This window comes from Rattus norvegicus, chromosome 5 (assembly GCF_021556685.1).
Source record: "Rattus norvegicus strain SHRSP/BbbUtx chromosome 5, alternate assembly SHRSP_T2T, whole genome shotgun sequence".
Taxonomy (NCBI): domain Eukaryota; kingdom Metazoa; phylum Chordata; class Mammalia; order Rodentia; family Muridae; genus Rattus; species Rattus norvegicus.
The window spans coordinates 15,035,108-15,053,965 of record NC_141538.1 but is presented as its reverse complement, the minus strand read 5'-3'; positions in this window follow the sequence as shown (position 1 = coordinate 15,053,965).

Below are 18,858 nucleotides of genomic sequence, written 5' to 3'. Positions count from 1 at the left end.
TGACATGTTCCCTGGTTTTAAAGGTAAAGGTCAGATAAAGGAAAAAAAAACCAAAGAGATCATATTCCTGGATCTCATCCCATCGAAGTATCAGTGCGTAAATTTATTTTATCTTGATAATTGTAGTAAGAGGCACCATCAGCCTATTTAACTGCACAGTTTGGTTTCAATTCATTTTGATGAGCAACCATGGCAACCACCTATCTCTTAACTCTTTACTGGGCAGTAAAACTGTAACACTAGGCAACATCTAGCTTCCCAGGCTCCGCCAGCTCTAACAACCCACAGGGGATCACAATAGGTGTGCTGCCTTCTTCTGCTGAACTTTTACAATAACCACAAATGAAATGTGGTCTTCTCAACGTTTTGCCTTTTCTAACCACATTTAGCTTTGGTAGAAACAATGATTTACTAATAGAAAACAAAAATTCTAACTTTTATACTGCAGTTGGTTTGATTTATATCTAAAATGTTCTAATACTTGAGTTGACTTTGCCATGGTCTTCGGTAAGAAAGACCATTGCTGGAATGAAACACACTGCACTGAGGAAGTTTGTGTCCTTTAACATTTTGTGTTAAGTGAATAGATTGAATTAGGAGCCTCTGAGCTACTCAGACTATATATTTCAAAGGAACACATGTACATTTATTACACTATATGTGTTTGCTGTAGTAAAATTCTATGTATTATAAAAAAAACAAAAATAGAGCATCACCCCCTCCTTCCCCACCCCCTCTTCCCCCCAACCCCTCTCTGCTTGCCCTGCCCCTTGATGGATACACTACTGTAGAGCTGACCTTGTGGCATGAGTGAGGGAGATCTGGTCTGCCCCTTGCCTGGGTAAAGCCAGAGAGTTGGTACTGGTGAGGAGGGTGAAGGTGAGCTGGCAGGCTGACCAACTCAGCTACCATCCAGGCCCAGATCCTTTCAGTTGGCCCATTCTAACATCTACCCCATCTACAAGCTGCAGGAGCACATTAAGGGACAGGTCCTACAGAACCAAAACTGCAGGATTTCTGTAACTGAGGGCAACAAGGGGACATTCGAGAGGAGTCTTGGTGAGGATCCACTATTGATAGTGTAGCAGAATCCAGACCAATGACTCACGTCAGTGAACATTTGCAAGTAAAGATGTTTGGGCAACAGAATATACTGTGTGACACACCACAGCTTCCACTGTGAACTTTTTTTTCTGGGGGGGAGGATGTAATGGTGGAGGGCAGCTATGGAAGATGAGTGGAACTGGGGAGCATGATGTCAAATCCACAAAGAATCAATAAAAGTTTTTTTAAAAAATGGAGTGTTACTCCTAACATCAGGTAAATGGGTATATCTATATATCTATATGTGACTGCGTATGCTCTATGATTTTGTACAACATGACTCTAAATTTCACAATATTGCCTTATAAAGATTTTGAACTGCTGCCAATAAAACTGAGCACATAGTATGAACAACTATTCCTCACATGATAAAAAGACAAAGGACATATAAACACACATGCTTACATATACAGCCACCAAACTAGATAAGATGGATGAAGCAAAGAAGTGCAGGCTGACAGGAGCCGGATGTAGATCTCTCCTGAGAGACACAGCCAGAATACAGCAAACACAGAGGCGAATGCCAGCAGCAAACCACTGAACTGAGAATAGGACCCCCGTTGAAGGAATCAGAGAAAGGACTGAAAGAGCTTGAAGGGGCTCGAGACCCCATATGAACAACAATGCCAAGCAACCAGAGCTTCCAGGGACTAAGCCACTACCTAAGGACTATACATGGACTGACCCTGGACTCTGACCTCATAGGTAGCAATGAATAGCCTAGTAAGAGCACCAGTGGAAGGAGAAGCCCTGGGTCCTGCCAAGACTGAACCCCCAGTGAACGTGATTGTTTGGGGGAGAGCGGTAATGGGGGGAGAATGGGGAGGGGGAGGAGTTAGGGGGATGTTGGCCTGGAAACTGGGGAAGAGAATAACAATCGAGATGTCAATAAGAAATACCCAAGTTAAGAAAGATGAAAAAAAAAGAGTAAGATGGGGCTGGAGAGCTGGCTCAGCAGTTAAGAGCACTGACTGCTCTTCCAGAGGTCCTGAGTTCAATTCCCAGCAACCACGTGGTGGCTCACGACCGTCTGTAATGGGGTCTGATGCCCTCTTCTGGTGTGTGAAGACAGCTACAGTGTTCTCATATTCATAAAATAAATAAGTTAGTTTTAAAAAATAAAGTAAGCACACACGCTGTAACAGTGGCTACTTATTCTGGTATCCATGGATCCCTTCCATCTGTCAGTCATAGACATAATTCTCATCTTTTTCTAAGAACTTAGCTTGGGAACTTTCTTCTCTCTGAGGTTAAATAGTTGTATTTGAAAATAAGCGGGAGGTCCTTGATCCACTTGGACTTGAACTTTGTACAGGGTGATAAGAATAAATTGATTTTCATTCTTCTACATGCTGACCTTCCGTTGAACCAGCACCATTAGTCGAGAATACTGTCTTTTTTTTTTCCACTGGATGGTTTTGGCTCCTTTTTCAAAGATCAAGTGACCATGGGTGTGGGTTCATTTCTGGGTCATCAGTTTTATTCCATTGGTCGATCTGTCTGTCTCTGTACCAATACCATGCAGTTTTTATCACTATTGCTCTGTAATACAGCTTTGAGGTCAGGAATGGTGATTCGCCCAGAAGTCCTTTTATTGTTGAGAATAGTTTTTGCTATCCTGGGATTTTTGTTATTCCAAATGAATTTGAATTGATCTTTTTAATTCTATGAAGAATTGAGTTGGAATTTTGATGGGAATTGCAGTGAATTGGTAGATTGCTTTTGGCAAGATGACCGTTTTTACTGTTAACCCTGCCAATCCATGAGCATGGGAGCTTTTTCCATCTTCTGAGATCTTCTTCAATTTCTTTCTTCAGAGACTTGAAGTTCTTGTCATGCAGATCTTTCATTTGCATGGTTAGAGTCATTTGCAAGGTATTGTATATTATTTGTGTCATTTCCCTACTTTCTTTCTCACCATGTTTATCCTTTGAGTAGAGGAAGGCTACTGATTTGTCTGAGTTAATTTTATATCCAGCCACTTTGCTGAAAAAGATGCTCTAACATTTAATAAGGAAACATGCTCCACTATGTTCATAGCAGTCTTATTTATAATAGCCAGAAGCTGAAAAGAACCCAGATGTCCCTCAACAGAGGAATGGATACAGAAAATGTGGTACATTTACACAGTGGAATATTACTCAGCTATTAAAAACAATGACTTCATGAAATTCATAGGCAAATGGATGGAACTAGAAAATATCATCCTGAGTGAGGTAACCCAATCACAAAAAAGCACTCATGGTATGTACTCACTGGTAAGTGGATATTAGCCTAAAAGCTGAGATTGCCCAAGATACAATCCACAGACCACATGAAGCTCAAGAAGAAGGATGACCAACGTGCAGATCCTTCAGTCCTTTTTAGAAGGGGAAACAAAAATACAGGAGGAAAGACTTGGAGCAGAGACTGAAGGAAACGCCATCCAGAGACTGCCCTACCTGGGGATCTAGCCCATATACATCATCCAACCCAGACAATATTGCTGATGCCAATAAGTGCATGCTGACAGGAGCCTGATATAGCTGTCTTCTGAGAGGCTCTGCCAGAGTGTGACAAATACAGAGGTGAATCATTGAACTAGAATGGGGTACCCAATGGAGGATTTAGAGAAAGGATTAAAGAAGCTGAAGAGGTTTGCAACCCCATAAGAACAATAATACAACCAACCAGAACTCCCAGGGACTAAGTCGCCATCCAGAGTACACACTGACAGACCCATGGTTTCAGCTGCATATGTAGCAGAGAATGGTCTTGTTGGGCACCAATGGGAGCAGTAGCCCTTGGTCCTGCCAAGGCTTGATGCCCCAGTATATGGAAATATCATGGTGGGGAGGCAGGAAGGTGTGGGTGGATGAGTGGGGGATCACCATCATAGAAGCAGGGGGAGGGGGAATGGGATAGGAGGTTTATGGATGGGAAACCAAGAAAGAGGATAACATTTGAAATGAAAAATTTAAAAAAATCCAATAAAAAATAAAAATATAAGTGGAGAAAGTTACACATTTATGTGCTTAACAAATGTGTTCAGTTTGTTTGAAACTCTTTACGTAGATTTATATTTTTATTTACAAATTTTGAAATTTTATTAATATAAAGGACTTTTTGCAAAAAAAAAACAGTTGTAGCAACAACAGCACTTGCTACTGAAATTATTCTAAACTCTATAGCTAAAATGCTTCTCCATATCATGATTCTTTTTCCTTTAAAATCGGTCAGTTTCTCCATGTTAAGATCGCACTCTTGGATGGGCAGGCTCCAGGGAAGATATGAGGGTGACTCTAGCTGAGGCTCCTAGAAGTGGAGGGTATGGAGATGTAGTGTCCACCTCCGTAGCCAGGCAGGACTCCAAGTGAGGGAATAAGGACACCTTCCTCCCCACGAAACTTTCAACCTAAAATTTGTCCTGTCTACAATGCAGGCAAAAGATGTCCTAGAGACTGAGGGAATGACCATCTAATAACTGACCGAACGTGAGATCCATGTTCACTAGCCACTGGAGTGGAGCTTACCCTCACTCTGATGCCTCCCTGTGAATTCTGTTCCCCTAAATGGACTATCTTAACTATCCTCAGTGGGAGAGGATGTACCTAGTCATGCAGTGACTTGAGATGCTAGTGTGGGTTGGTACACAGAGGGGACCTCACCCTTTTCAGAGATGAGGAGGGTGAGATTGGGTGGGCCTGTGTGATGGGGACTTGGAGGAGAGAAGGCATGAGATGCACTATACAAGATGTATAATGAATGAATGAATGAATGAATGAATGAATGAATGAAAAATAAATAAATAAATAAATAAATAGAAAAAATCACACTCCTATGTGGAAAGGTCTGTTTGACACACAGAGAAGATGAACAAATATGGACTACTTGTTTTCTCATTATTTAACTCAAACCTCTTTACATGTAGCAGCATGCTGAACACAGAGATGGAAATTTTATATGTTCTAACTTATCAACACACCTTGTTCTATGTCAAAACCAGCCTTAAAATATTGACTCACTTTGTTCTAAGTGATATTCACATGGTATCAATCAATAACTACCAAGTCTACAACTGCTGAGTTCCCAGGTTCCAACCATATGGCACGAAAACTTCCGAAACACAGATCACTACACAGAAAATTTATTACTAATGTTATGACATATACGAGCCCATATAGAAGATTTCTAACAATCTTTTAGCCCACACATTTGTCCTAGGTCTCAAGACACCCTGTGAATATTTGACCATCAAGTCAAAGGCTTTGTAAACTGCCTCATTTTGCATCCTACAATAAGTTTATATCCTATTATATGCCTTTAAATTGTGCTTTCTTTCCTTTCCTTTTCTTTTTTTCTTTCTTTTTTTTTAAGAAAAAAAAATCTCTCCCTTTTCCCCTCCTTCCGCCTCTCACCCTCCTCTACTTCCTCCCCCTCCCCCTCCCTCTCTCCTTTTCCTTCCCCTTCCCTCCTTCCCCCCTCCCCCTCCCTCTCTTTCTCGGTTTTCTGAGACCTGGTTTCTCTGTGTAACTTTGGCTAGCCTCTGCCTCCCAAGTGCTGGGATTAAAGGTAGTTCTACCGGGCTGACCAATTGTGTTATTTCTATTATCTTTATTCTCTTCCTGTGAAGGAAATGGAAACTTTATTAAAATAAAATAAAATAAAATGCCTTTAACCTAAGCAATTATAGTGATTAGTGGTTAATGATATTGTTTATACTTTTCCAATAAGTCTGAGAAAATGATGGAAAACAAATGGGATGAAAGACATATAAATAAATAACAGGTTGTACTGTGCTTAACAGGAAGAAAGGGGATTAAAAGCAGAGAAACTATGGGAACTGCCAGAGGAAGGAAAGAACAAAACATTGACTTGAAGGAAATTGACCTTCATAGACTGAGGCCTAGAGAAGCCAGAGGCTGCACTTTACAGGAGGTGGGGCTAGAGGCCAGCACACTACTCCCTCTTCCAGGAATTGTGACTCAACAATGATACAGATCCTCTCTCCTCAAGAGCAAAGATGAGGATCAAAAATAACAAACATTAAAATAGAAAAAAATGTAGAATAGCCATCTAATGTTAGGACCTATATACTGATAAAATAAAATCTCATCTTTAAGTATAACTGCTAAAGACCAAATTATTAAATCTGACTATCTCAAAAAGGTAGTTTTTATTATTTCAGAAGATTCAAAGAATGAATATGTTAGAGAAATGTTAATGATTAATGAAAATAAGAACAGAAGCCCAAAATTCACAGTAATGTTTTCAGAATGAAATAATGAGAATAGAGAAAATAAACTAGTGAATAGAAAAATATAAAAAAGTCATAATTAAGTAACTCCAAATAGAAAAAAATACTGTAATGAGTATTTGTTTTATTTTTAATGTTTTTCATACATTAATAGCACAAAAATGTATTTATTATACATCTTTTACAATATAATTTACAAACTATACAATCCAACCCTGTTGTACAATTCTATGTTTATAAATATATTCAAAGAGTCACTCAGAAATCACAATCCATTTCATACATTTTTATCACCCATGGAATAGCACCAAGCCCATTAAAATTTATGATTAGCAACCTTGTCATATCTCTATAGCAACAAATATACTTTCTATTTCCACTACTTTGCCCATGCGGAAATCTGAAAAGATGGAATTATATGGCAGACCTTGTAATTTATTTTTCACATTTAGTCCAATCTTTTGGGTCTTTTCACACTGTAACACGTACCACCACTTGCTTCCTTTCACAGTTCATTCCATTAAATGATTGTATCTAATACGGCTTAGCTACTTTCCAGAAGATGGTCATTTGTGCTGGTTCTACTTCCTGGTGTGGGCAGGTGCTTGTCTAACTCTGGTTTCCATTCTCCTGAGTATCTGATGCTGAATGACAGAGAAACTGTGGATGACAGAGATACTGTGGATGACAGAGATACTGTGGATGACAGAGATACTGTGGACGACAGAAATACTGTGGATGACAGAGATACTGTGGATGACAGAAATAGTGTGGATGACAGAGATACTGTGGACGACAGAGATACTGTGGATGACAGAGATACTGTGGATGATAGAGATAATGTGGGCGGACACCTGGGCATCCTGGATTTTTCTCAGTGTATGCAATTACACACTCAATGCTATAAACTAGCATTTTCACAGGTTGTGGCTGTGGACTGTACTTTACTAATATTTGATGATGTTTGTTGTTACCCTTTAGGATATTTGCTAGATATTTGTGTCTTTTGTTTAGAGAAACATCTAATCAGACTCTTATTTCTGGGTTATTTTTTCTTTGCATTAGTCAGTTGTAGGAACTAGTAACAAGGATGTGTATGTTAAAACGAATAGCAAAAGACAAAATAGACTGATCATTGTATGTAAAACTGTCTTCAATATCAGAAGAAAACAGCATAACACAAAATAAAAAAAAATTAGCCTCAGACTAATAGGTCTATAAGTGGTGAGTTTCATAAGAGGCTTCTGTTCCAAAACCTCAAGTAGTAAAAAGTCCAAACTATCCAGAACCACTTTCCCTGTGTATGTTCCTAAGGAAGGCTGACCTCCATGCTGACCACAGTAATTTTTTTATGTGGTGGATTCTGTAAGGTCCTAGGTACTCTGCCTTTTTACTTACATTTCCCCCAGTAAATTTTCTCCTGGATCTACAAACCTACTCTCTGTTACTTTGAACAGTATTGACTTAATAATGAGGAACAATTTACAACAAATAGCACTGGACAGAACTATTTAAAGCAAATGGAAATAAATTATGGATTCTGCTCAAGTGCAAAAGAGCATGTAAAAGTACCAATTATGTATATTACTGAAAATGCAGTTTTGCATTCATTTGAAATTGAAAATATTGGTAGAAAAATACAAGTTGAAATACAAGTTTAGACCGGAAGTCCCACACCCGCGGATTCCGGCCCGCAGCAGCTCTCTGCTCCCAGACCCCGTGGGAAAGAGACCTCACCGCCTGGTCAGGTGGGCACTCCTGAGGCTGCAGAGCGGAAGAGACCACCAACACTGCTCACCCCTGCCCACATCCCTGGCCCAAGAGGAAACTGTATAAGGCCTCTGGGCTCCCGTGGGGGAGGGCCCAGGAGCGGCAGGACCCCTGCCTGAGACACCGCCGGAACCTGAAGGAAACAGACCGGATAAACAGTTCTCTGCACCCAAATCCCGTGGGAGGGAGAGCTAAACCTTCAGAGAGGCAGACAAGCCTGAGAAACCAGAAGAGACTGCTCTCTGCACACACATCTCGGACGCCAGAGGAAAACACCAAAGGCCATCTGGAACCCTGGTGCACTGAAGCTCCCAGAAAGGGCGGTGCAGATCTTCCTGGTTGCTGCCACCACAGAGAGCCCGTGGGCAGCACCCCGCGAGCGAACTTGAGCCTCGGGACCACAGGTAAGACCAACTTGTATGCTGCAAGTGACCTGCCTGGTGAACTCAAGACACAGGCCCACAGGAACAGCTGAAGACCTGTAGAGAGGAAAAACTACACGCCCGAAAGCAGAACACTCTGTCCCCATAACTGGCTGAAAGAAAACAGGAAAACAGGTCTACAGCACTCCTGACACACAGGCTTATAGGACAGTCTAGCCACTGTCAGAAATAGCAGAACAAAGTAACACTAGAGATAATCTGATGGCGAGAGGCAAGCACAGGAACCCAAGCAACAGAAACCAAGACTACATGGCATCATCGGAGCCCAATTCTCCCACCAAAACAAACATGGAATATCCAAACACACCAGAAAAGCAAGATCTAGTTTCAAAATCATATTTGATCATGATGCTGGAGGACTTCAAGAAAGACATAAAGAACTCCCTTAGAGAACAAGTAGAAGCCTACAGAGAGGAATCGCAAAAATCCCTGAAAGAATTCCAGGAAAACACAATCAAACAGTTGAAGGAATTAAAAATGGAAATAGAAGCAATCAAGAAAGAACACATGGAAACAACCCTGGACATAGAAAATCAAAAGAAAAGACAAGGAGCTGTAGATACAAGCTTCACCAACAGAATACAAGAGATGGAAGAGAGAATCTCGGGAGCAGAAGATTCCATAGAAATCATTGGCTCAACTGTCAAAGATAATGTAAAGCAGAAAAAGCTACTGGTCCAAAACATACAGGAAATCCAGGACTCAATGAGAAGATCAAACCTAAGGATAATAGGTATAGAAGAGAGTGAAGACTCCCAGCTCAAAGGACCAGTAAATATCTTCAACAAAATCATAGAAGAAAACTTCCCTAACCTAAAAAAAGAGATACCCATAGGCATACAAGAAGCCTACAGAACTCCAAATAGATTGGACCAGAAAAGAAACACCTCCCGTCACATAATTGTCAAAACACAAAACGCACAAAATAAAGAAAGAATATTAAAAGCAGTAAGGGAAAAAGGTCAAGTAACATATAAAGGCAGACCTATCAGAATCACACCAGACTTTTCACCAGAAACTATGAAGGCCAGAAGATCCTGGACAGATGTCATACAGACCCTAAGAGAACACAAATGCCAGCCCAGGTTACTGTATCCTGCAAAACTCTCAATTAACATAGATGGAGAAACCAAGATATTCCATGACAAAACCAAATTTACACAATATCTTTCTACAAATCCAGCACTACAAAGGATAATAAAGGGTAAAGCCCAACATAAGGAGGCAAGCTATACCCTAGAAGAAGCAAGAAACTAATCGTCTTGGCAACAAAACAAAGAGAATGAAAGCACACAAACATAACCTCACATCCAAATATGAATATAACAGGAAGCAATAATCACTATTCCTTGATATCTCTCAACATCAATGGCCTCAACTCCCCAATAAAAAGACATAGATTAACAAACTGGATACGCAATGAGGACCCTGCATTCTGCTGCCTACAGGAAACACACCTCAGAGACAAAGACAGACACTACCTCAGAGTGAAAGGCTGGAAAACAACTTTCCAAGCAAATGGTCGGAAGAAGCAAGCTGGAGTAGCCATTCTAATATCAAATAAAATCAATTTTCAATTAAAAGTCATCAAAAAAGATAAGGAAGGACACTTCATATTCATCAAAGGAAAAATCCACCAAGATGAACTCTCAATCCTCATCTTCGGTTGGTTTATATACAAGTGTGCAATTTCTAGGCTTGAAAGTAAAATGATGCTATCTGGTGCTGGATAGAGGAGCCTTATTTTTTATTATGGCAGCTTGCTATTTTTGTAACATGGTGATTTGGTTGAACACAATAAAGTACAGTAGTAACTGATCTCCCCCTCTTCCTGGATGAGTGAGGAGATGATTAAATGTTGATGTCAGCATCCATGAGCATATTCAGATGAGCTTCTGCTTCTGTTGAAAAGGATGCTGTGTTTGATTGTGGTCCGAAGCTTTGAAGCACTACTTGGCATCTCCTTCCTTGGAGGTCTCACTGTTTAAACATAACAGATTTGATAGCTTGTTGGTAAGGTGAGGTCCAGCTTGTCTCCACTAGGTCATCTTCATGTGAATCCGGTGGTTATACGGTTTTGTTCTAGGGATATTTCATTTTTTTAATAACGGTTTTAGCTGACATTCATGGAGAGAATGAATCCTTAGAAGTGTGCCACTAGTGAAAGGAAATCCTGTCTAGAGTATGTTTCTTTACAAAGCTGTGTCACACCATCCTTTGGGCCCTCTGCTGGAAAAGTAGAATCAAGTCTCAAATAATGCCTTTTAAATTGTATCCTCTAGTATTATAGATGTAGGACAGTACTGTATCATACCTCTGTGGATGTAAAATAGCTTGTACCTGCTTTATGATACGTAGTAGTGACCGTGCTTTATCAGAGCTGTTTTTAATGATGTTGCTCAGAATGTTTTCTTTCCAGATGATGATTGAGAAGCTAATTTTAAAAAAAAATGGTGCCAGGTACCACAAGAGTAACAGAACTGTGCTGTTTTCTCGGGTTTTGTTTTTTTACTTTTTTTTTTTTTAATGGAGTGTGCTGGATGTCTCTACAGTTTTGTTCAGATGACTGCAGAACCTGGAAAAGCTGTTGCTGCTGTTGATGCATAACACACTGCTATTATTGGTCTTTTTATATAAATATAAATATATATATACAGATATATAATTTGAATTTTTTGAAACTTTACCTGTGCTGTCAACTTTGGAAAAAGTATCCCCGTTTACTCTGTTGAGTTGGCACTGTACAGAAATTAACAGCCATATTGGTCTAGAAATGTTGAACTTAAGTTTTTTCCATTTGTACAGGGGTAACGCACTGTATTAAATATGTAAGGTCTTATCTACGTGGGTTTGATTACAAAAACTAATAAAGTATTCTCTAAATTAAAAAAAAGAAGAAGATGAAGAAGAAGAAGAAGAAGAAGAAGAAGAAGAAGAAGAAGAAGAAGAAGAAGAAGAAGAAGAAGAAGAAGAAGAAGACGACGACAACTCAAAATTGAGTGGGAAGTTGGGGGAGGGAATATGAATATGTTCTAAATGCATTGTATGAAATTCTCAAAGCATTAATAAAAATATTATTTAAACAAAAAAAAAGTCAAAATCATAAAAAAATGACTGTCTTTCATTAGAGGTCAAATGAGTCTGTATACTCAACATATCTGTACACACATGCTTACTGTGTGTGTTGGGAGCGATGCCCTTAAAACCCTCCATTATTGATGTTAATATTATGGTTAGAGTTAAGTATGACTGGGTTCATGGAAAATCCCCAGCCAACTGCAGAAGACTAATACAAATCTGGTGGTCAGGATGAATAATAATATGACAAAGTTCTGACCTTGCTGAGAAATACATCTGATATCAGGATGCCCATATGACCTGTAACCTTTCTGAGAAACCTGCTGACTAATAGATATGACAAACTCATGACCTTTCTGGCATCCTGTTGACATCAGCTGACCACAAGAGAGCTGTGTCCTTGGCCTCCGTAAATGTTTCCCACTCCCCTCCTCTGTTACTCCTATTATGGTATAAATTCAGCCTTGGGAAAAAAATAAAATTGTCGCCTTGATCAGACTCTTGTCTTGGTGTCCTTCTTTGCATCTCTTGTCCCCCATTCTCTTCCAGGTACCCTCTGCACCCTCATTGATTGTCCTTCAGGATGGGACAACTGGCCGGGGCATGTGTGTATGTACATATATGGGGATGCATGTTTGTGCAAGTACGTTGTGTGTGGACTTATTTGGCAGTAGAATGTTGTTTTTATTACCTTGAATATATAGTATAAGTTGAAATCAGAAATGGTAATGCCTCTAGCACTCTTCTTATGGTTCAGATTCCTTTGGCTAGTGTGTGTGTGTGTGTGTGTGTGTGTGTGTGTGTGTGTGTGTGTGTGTGTATGTGTGTGTGTGTGTGTGTGTTGTGTATGTGTGTTTGCATCATCCTTCAGCCAGAAGACATCCTCAGGCAATGCTAACCTTGTTTGTTCACAATGAATGTCTTAGTAGTCTGTAGCTTGAAGAGTAGACTTGATTGTTCAGAGAGCTCAGATAATACTCAGAGATCTGCCTGTTTCTAGCTTAACAGTACTAGAATTAGAAGCTCTGACCACCTCCCCCAGAAAATACTTTACTAGCACATAGATTTTGTAGTTGTTGTTGTTGTTGTTTTTGTTGTTGTTGTTGTTGTTGTTTTTGTTGTTGTTGTTGTTGTTGTTGTTGTTGTTGTTGTTTTTGTGGTTGTTGTTGTTGTTGTTTTTGTGGTTGTTGTTGTTGTTGTTGTTGTTGTGGTTGTTGTTGTTCTTGTTGTTGTTCTTGTTCTTGTTCTTGTTCTTGTTCTTGTTCTTGTTCTTGTTCTTGTTGTTATGTGTGTTTTATCCATTGGAACCGGAACTGCACACAGTAGTGAGCTTCCATGTTGGTGCTGGAACTCCATGTTCACAGAACCTAATGGAACTCAATAAAACCACAAGGCTGTAAGAATAAACGAATATAAAATGATTTGATGCCTTCCAGTTTCCGCCTGTGCCTGGAGCTGACCCTGTGCCATAGCTCTCTGTTTCCAGATCCCCCTGGGAGAGAGCTGGATTCTCAGAAGCGTTTACACTCCTGAGAGCTCAGGGGAGACCACCACTTCTGCTCACATTCCTGGCCCAAGAGGAACCCACCTGGAGTCCTCTGGACACAGAATCCAAGGAGCAGTCCGGGACAGGATCCTTCCGGTTTCTGCCTGCGCCCAGAGCTAACCCTGGAACACAGCTCTCTGGACCCAGATCCCGCCAGGAGAAAGTCAGTCTCCAGGAGTGCTGACACACCTGAGAGCACAGGTAAGACCACCATTTCTGCTCCGAGGAACCCGCCCAGAGCCTACGGGACACAGGAATCAAGGAGCAGTCTGGGACAGGATCCTTCCGGTTTCTGCCTGCGCCCAGAGCTAACCCTGGAACACAGCTCTCTGGACCCAGATCCCGCCAGGAGAAAGTCAGTCTCCAGGAGTGCTGACACACCTGAGAGCACAGGTAAGACCACCATTTCTGCTCCGAGGAACCCGCCCAGAGCCTGCGGGACACAGGAATCAAGGAGCAGTCTGGGACAGGATCCTTCCAGTTTCTGCTTACGCCCCAGAGCTGACCCTGTCACAGGACCCTTCTGGGCTCCATCTGCACCCAGAACTGGGGCTGCCCCACAGCTCTCAGACCCAAAACCTGCCGGCAGAGAGCTGGTCTGCCAGGAGCACTCTCCCTCCTAAGCCCGCAGCCCACAGGTGGGATCCCACTTTCTCTCCACTGATGATCCAAAGAGAGACCCGCCAGGTGTGCACAGGGCTCGGGAGCTACAGGATGGCTGGGACTGTACCCTTCCAGTCTCCATCTGCACCCAGAGCTGGGACTGTCCCACAGCCCTTGAACACAACCCTGCCCACAGGGAGCTGGTCTGCCAGGGGTGCTCTCCTTCCTAAGCCCACAGGCCACAGGTGGTACCCCACTTTCTCTCCATTGACTGTCCAAGGAGAGACACACCAGGAGTGTACAGGGCCCAGGAGACGCAGGGCAGCCTAGGACAGGACCTTTCCATTCTACATCTGCGCCCAGAGCTGGGGTTGATCCACAGCTCTTGGCCTGAAACCTGCCCTGAAAGAGCTGGTCTCCAAGGAGCCACCTCACTTCTAAGATCACAGGATCACTGGCCCACAGGAAGGACAACCTCCAGCCAGAGACAGCAAGATCAACTAACATCGGAGATAACCAGATGGCAAGAGGCAAATGCAAGAACATAAGCAACAGAAACCAAGACTGTGTCATCAGAACACAGTTCTCCCACCACAGCAAATACTGGATATCCCAACAAACCGGGAAAGCAAGACTTGGATTTAAAATCACATCGCATGATAATGGTAGAAGACTTTAAGGACATAAATGATTCCCTTAAATACAGGACATGGAGTACTACTCAGCTATCAAAAATAATAACTTCATGAATTCATAGGCAAATGGATAGGGTTGCAAATCCCTCCAACTCCTTTAGTCCTTTCTCTAACCCCTCCATTGGGAACCCCATTCTAGTTCAATGATTAACTGCAAGCATTCACCTCTGTATTTGTCATGCTCTGGCAGAACCTCTCAGGAGACGGCTATATCAGGCTCCTGTCAGCATGGACTTCTTGGCATCAGCAATATTGTCTAGGTTTGGTGGCTGTATAGGGGATAAATCCCCAGGTGGGGCAGTCTCTGGATGGCCTTTCCTTCAGTCTCTGCTCCGCACTTTGTCTCCATATTTTCTCTTGTATTTTGTTCCCCCTTCTAAGAAAGACTGTAGCGTCCACACTTTGGTCTTCCTTCTTCTTGAGCTTCATGTTGTCTATAAATTGTATCTTGGGTAATCTGAGACTTTGGGCTAATATCCACTTATCAGTGAGTGCATACCATATGTGTTCTATAGGAAAGAAAGTAGTGGAAATGGGGATTGGAAAATAACATATATCTAATGTCAAGTTCTAAGTAATATGACCAAGTGATGCTGTAAAGTTTCAACACCACGTTTACTTAGTGATCAAACCTTTCCTTGACTTACTAATGTACATTCATCTCACATAGTGAGAGAGCACAGTGTGAACATGCCATGTGTATATGACCATGTATATGACCATGTGTATATGACCATGTGTATATGACCATGTGTATATGACCATGTATATAACCATGTGTATGACCATGTATATGACCATGTGTATATGACCATGTGTATATGACCATGTGTATATGACCATGTGTATATGACCATGTGTATATGACCATGTATGTATGACCAAGTGTCATGGTCAAATCTGAGCAGCTGTCACTTGTCATTTATTTTTTATGATACATTCAAATATACAGTCAACTTGTCCATTTATTCAGTCACGTAGAAGACCCTTCAAAATTCTGCCCTGTCCCATAATAATGTTCATATTGGTGTTAATGGTGATAACCAGGATTCAGTTGTAAATTAAGAAAGTGAATTTTTAATACATTTTAGAAGGGTATTTTGAGTAATAAGATGGCTTTTAAATAGAAGAAAGGTAATTTTCCTAAAACAGTGAGTTAAGCATGAACATTTAACTAGATGTACTAATGTGTTGTTTAGAATCAAGCACTGTAGGAGATTATAGGAACTATGGCCTCCCTTTAGTTTTGGAAAGGGCTGCCTTTAGACATAGAAGCTTTTTAACATAACTGAAAACTCTGAAAAGATTTCATGAATTTATTAAAAGCCCTAAGATTGAAGAAATTGTCACTGATGAGGGCTATGTTTTGAGGATAAACAGTAGCCCATGGGTTTGATACCTTGTGTCTCTGCTAGTCCCTAGCCCTGTGGTTCTCAAATAGGAACACATCAGATCATCTGGGAAAGTGGTTGTTGCTGTGATGGACTGAAAGCATGCATGTCACTTTGTCCTCAAACATCAGCACACATTAAAATTACTTAGACTGGAGATGATCCCCTCCCCGCCCCCCGATGGCTCATAAGAACATATATTCCTGTGCTTAGATGTTTCTAGTTTGGATGCTCTGTGCTGGGACCTGAGAGTTTGACTACCTGCACATTTCTGGAAAAAGGACTTGACTGAGAAACTCCACTTTATCACCTAACACTGAGGTAGTAAGTGTTACCAGTTTTGCCACATGGAAGTTTTCTTCAAAGTGCCAAAAGTATATCACTGGATGACAGCAGTGAGCAACACGAAGACTGTGCTTCAGTGTACATCATCATTATTACTGTAAATTAACAAGATCTAGAAAAGAACCATGAGGTTTTTAATTGTTGGGGCAAATTATTCTGAAAAGATAGGTGCATTCTTGAATTCAGTAAGAAGACACTGGGTGTACCAGGGAACATGGACAGTATTTTCAACAATTAAATATCACTCTAAGCAATTAAGCCTTCTCACAATTAAGTGTTAAAGCTTTGAATGCTTAAGTATTAAGGCTTGACACTTTATTAGGCAGGCAGTCTAACTGACATCAGTTTACACACCACAGTTCCCGGCACACTAGTCACAGAAGCAGACTGGTGATGATTTTTGGTATTGTAGTTCCTGTACATTGGAACAAACTCATAAGAATAAAACATCTTAAAATTCACTAAGCCAGTGATATTTCCAAAGGTTAGCCCTGTCCCTTGAAACCTTCTCTTAGGTAACACTAAATTTTATGTTGTGATCATAGTTCACATCAGACAGAAAACATAATCTAGATGTGAGGAGTGGGGATGTCACAACATGGCCTAAGAAATGGCAGTGGTTCCAGATCAAAGTTAAGTTTGTAGTTTTTTAACATAAAGCTTTAATGATCTCTCATCTATGCTCATTTGCTAATATCATGTTATTGTAGAGGTAACCCTTAAATATACATTCTTAAAATATACTGTATGTGATGAATAGTATTCTATTCTGAACTCTCTATGTTGTGGTAGTAGTGTAAACCCATGAAGAAAATATCAACATATTTTTGGGGTATAAGATTTTATAACAGCCATCACTGGGCAGAAATTCAAGGAAGCCTCCCTTTATCCTGGTCTCATATGCATAGGGTTGGACTCACCCAAAGGTCAAATGAATTCAGCAAATGGCATTGACTTCCTTTGAGATTGCTTAGACTGTATTTTACTTAAAATAATAAAAAACACTAAGCTCTCGATTTCTTCTGGAAATTGAAAGCACGTCATATTTAAATGATCTTCTGATGACAGCCTATCATATATCATGCTGGTTGGAATGAATTAACTCCAGAGTATACAAAATGTATCAGTGTCATATTAAGGAAATAAAACTAATAAACCATTTATCTCCCTGTAATTTAAAATAAAAGTGGGCCCAGATTTTAATTTTCTTCTCTCTCCCTGTGTCTCCCATTGTTCCCTGTCTGTCCATTGTCTGAGCCTGAATTTGTGCCCTGACTGGATGCTGTCTTGTGAATCTTGTTTCTGTGCAGATGCCCAGTATGTCTGTCCCTACACCAAAGGGCTTTGCATTCTTTTTATTGAACAGCACAGAAAACACTGTTTGGGGAAGGAATGAAGGATGCTTTACAGAAATCTTCAACACATTGTTTACAAGGAATGAAGTCACTATCTCAAACTGACCTGAATAACACAACTACATGGCAAACAGCAGTTTATCAAGGACTATCTAGATGCAGATGAATCTATATTCATACATTGTGTCTGTAATTCATGGTGGATATCCATTTTATAAGATGGCTGTCATTCCACTTCAACGAATGATTATCTTGACATGCATACAAATGCACATGCACTGCTGTCTGCTCCAAGGGCATGGAAAAGCATATAACATCAGATTGTAGCTATGCTTTAGTTTGGGGTGTGAAGGTTGTTTCCATGGGAAATACAAGAAAAGTAAGGTTGGCTAGAACGATGTTCTGGAAGATCTGGTTAACAAACAGGACTGCCATAGGAGAGCAGTCTCATATGATCTTAAGGTAAATTGTTAACACTGGCTGTGAGGCCTCCTCTATCCATATGATTACACCCTAATTCACACTATTAAATAATACAGTGATCTTTACATTTCTAAAGGCACTATATTCTCAGGTTTACTTAGGAACCATGGATGTATTAGTCCACTAAACATCAGTTATATAGTTACTATTAGTCATTACTTCAAATGTGTGTCAGGCTGCTTTTCTCTGATCTGGAAAACTGTGTTTTAGTAAGTTTTTTCAAATATTATGCATGACAGTGATTCTTGTCAACTTGACAACATCTGGAATTAACTAAAACCTAAAATGCCTTGGCACACCTGTGTGGGATTTTTTTTGGTTTGTTTTTTTTGTTGTTGTTGTTGTTGTTTTTGTTTTGTTTTGTTTTGTTTTTGGTGTTTGTTGTTTTTTGTTTTTCAGGAAATGGGGCCAAAGCTTATGGCCTAAGCAGTTTTTTGTCATTATTACTTGTATTTTTATTTTTTACAGTCCAGTCATTTACCTGGCTCCTGGTCCCCTCTCCCACATTCCTCATCCCATTCCTCCTCTCCTCTGTCTCCAAGAGGATGTCCCCACCCCTTTCCCCCCCCCAACACACACATACACACACTCCCTGGGGCCTCAAATCTCTCCAGGGTTAGGTACCTCTTCTCCCACTGAGGCCAGACCAGGTAGTCCTCTGCTGTATATGTGTTGGGGGCCTCCAACCAGCTCATGTATGCTGTCTGAGAGATCTCACAGGTCTAGGTTAGTTGAGACTGCTGGTCTTCCTATGGGATCACCCTCCTCCTCAGCTTCTTCCAGCCTTTCCCTAATTCAACCACAGGGTC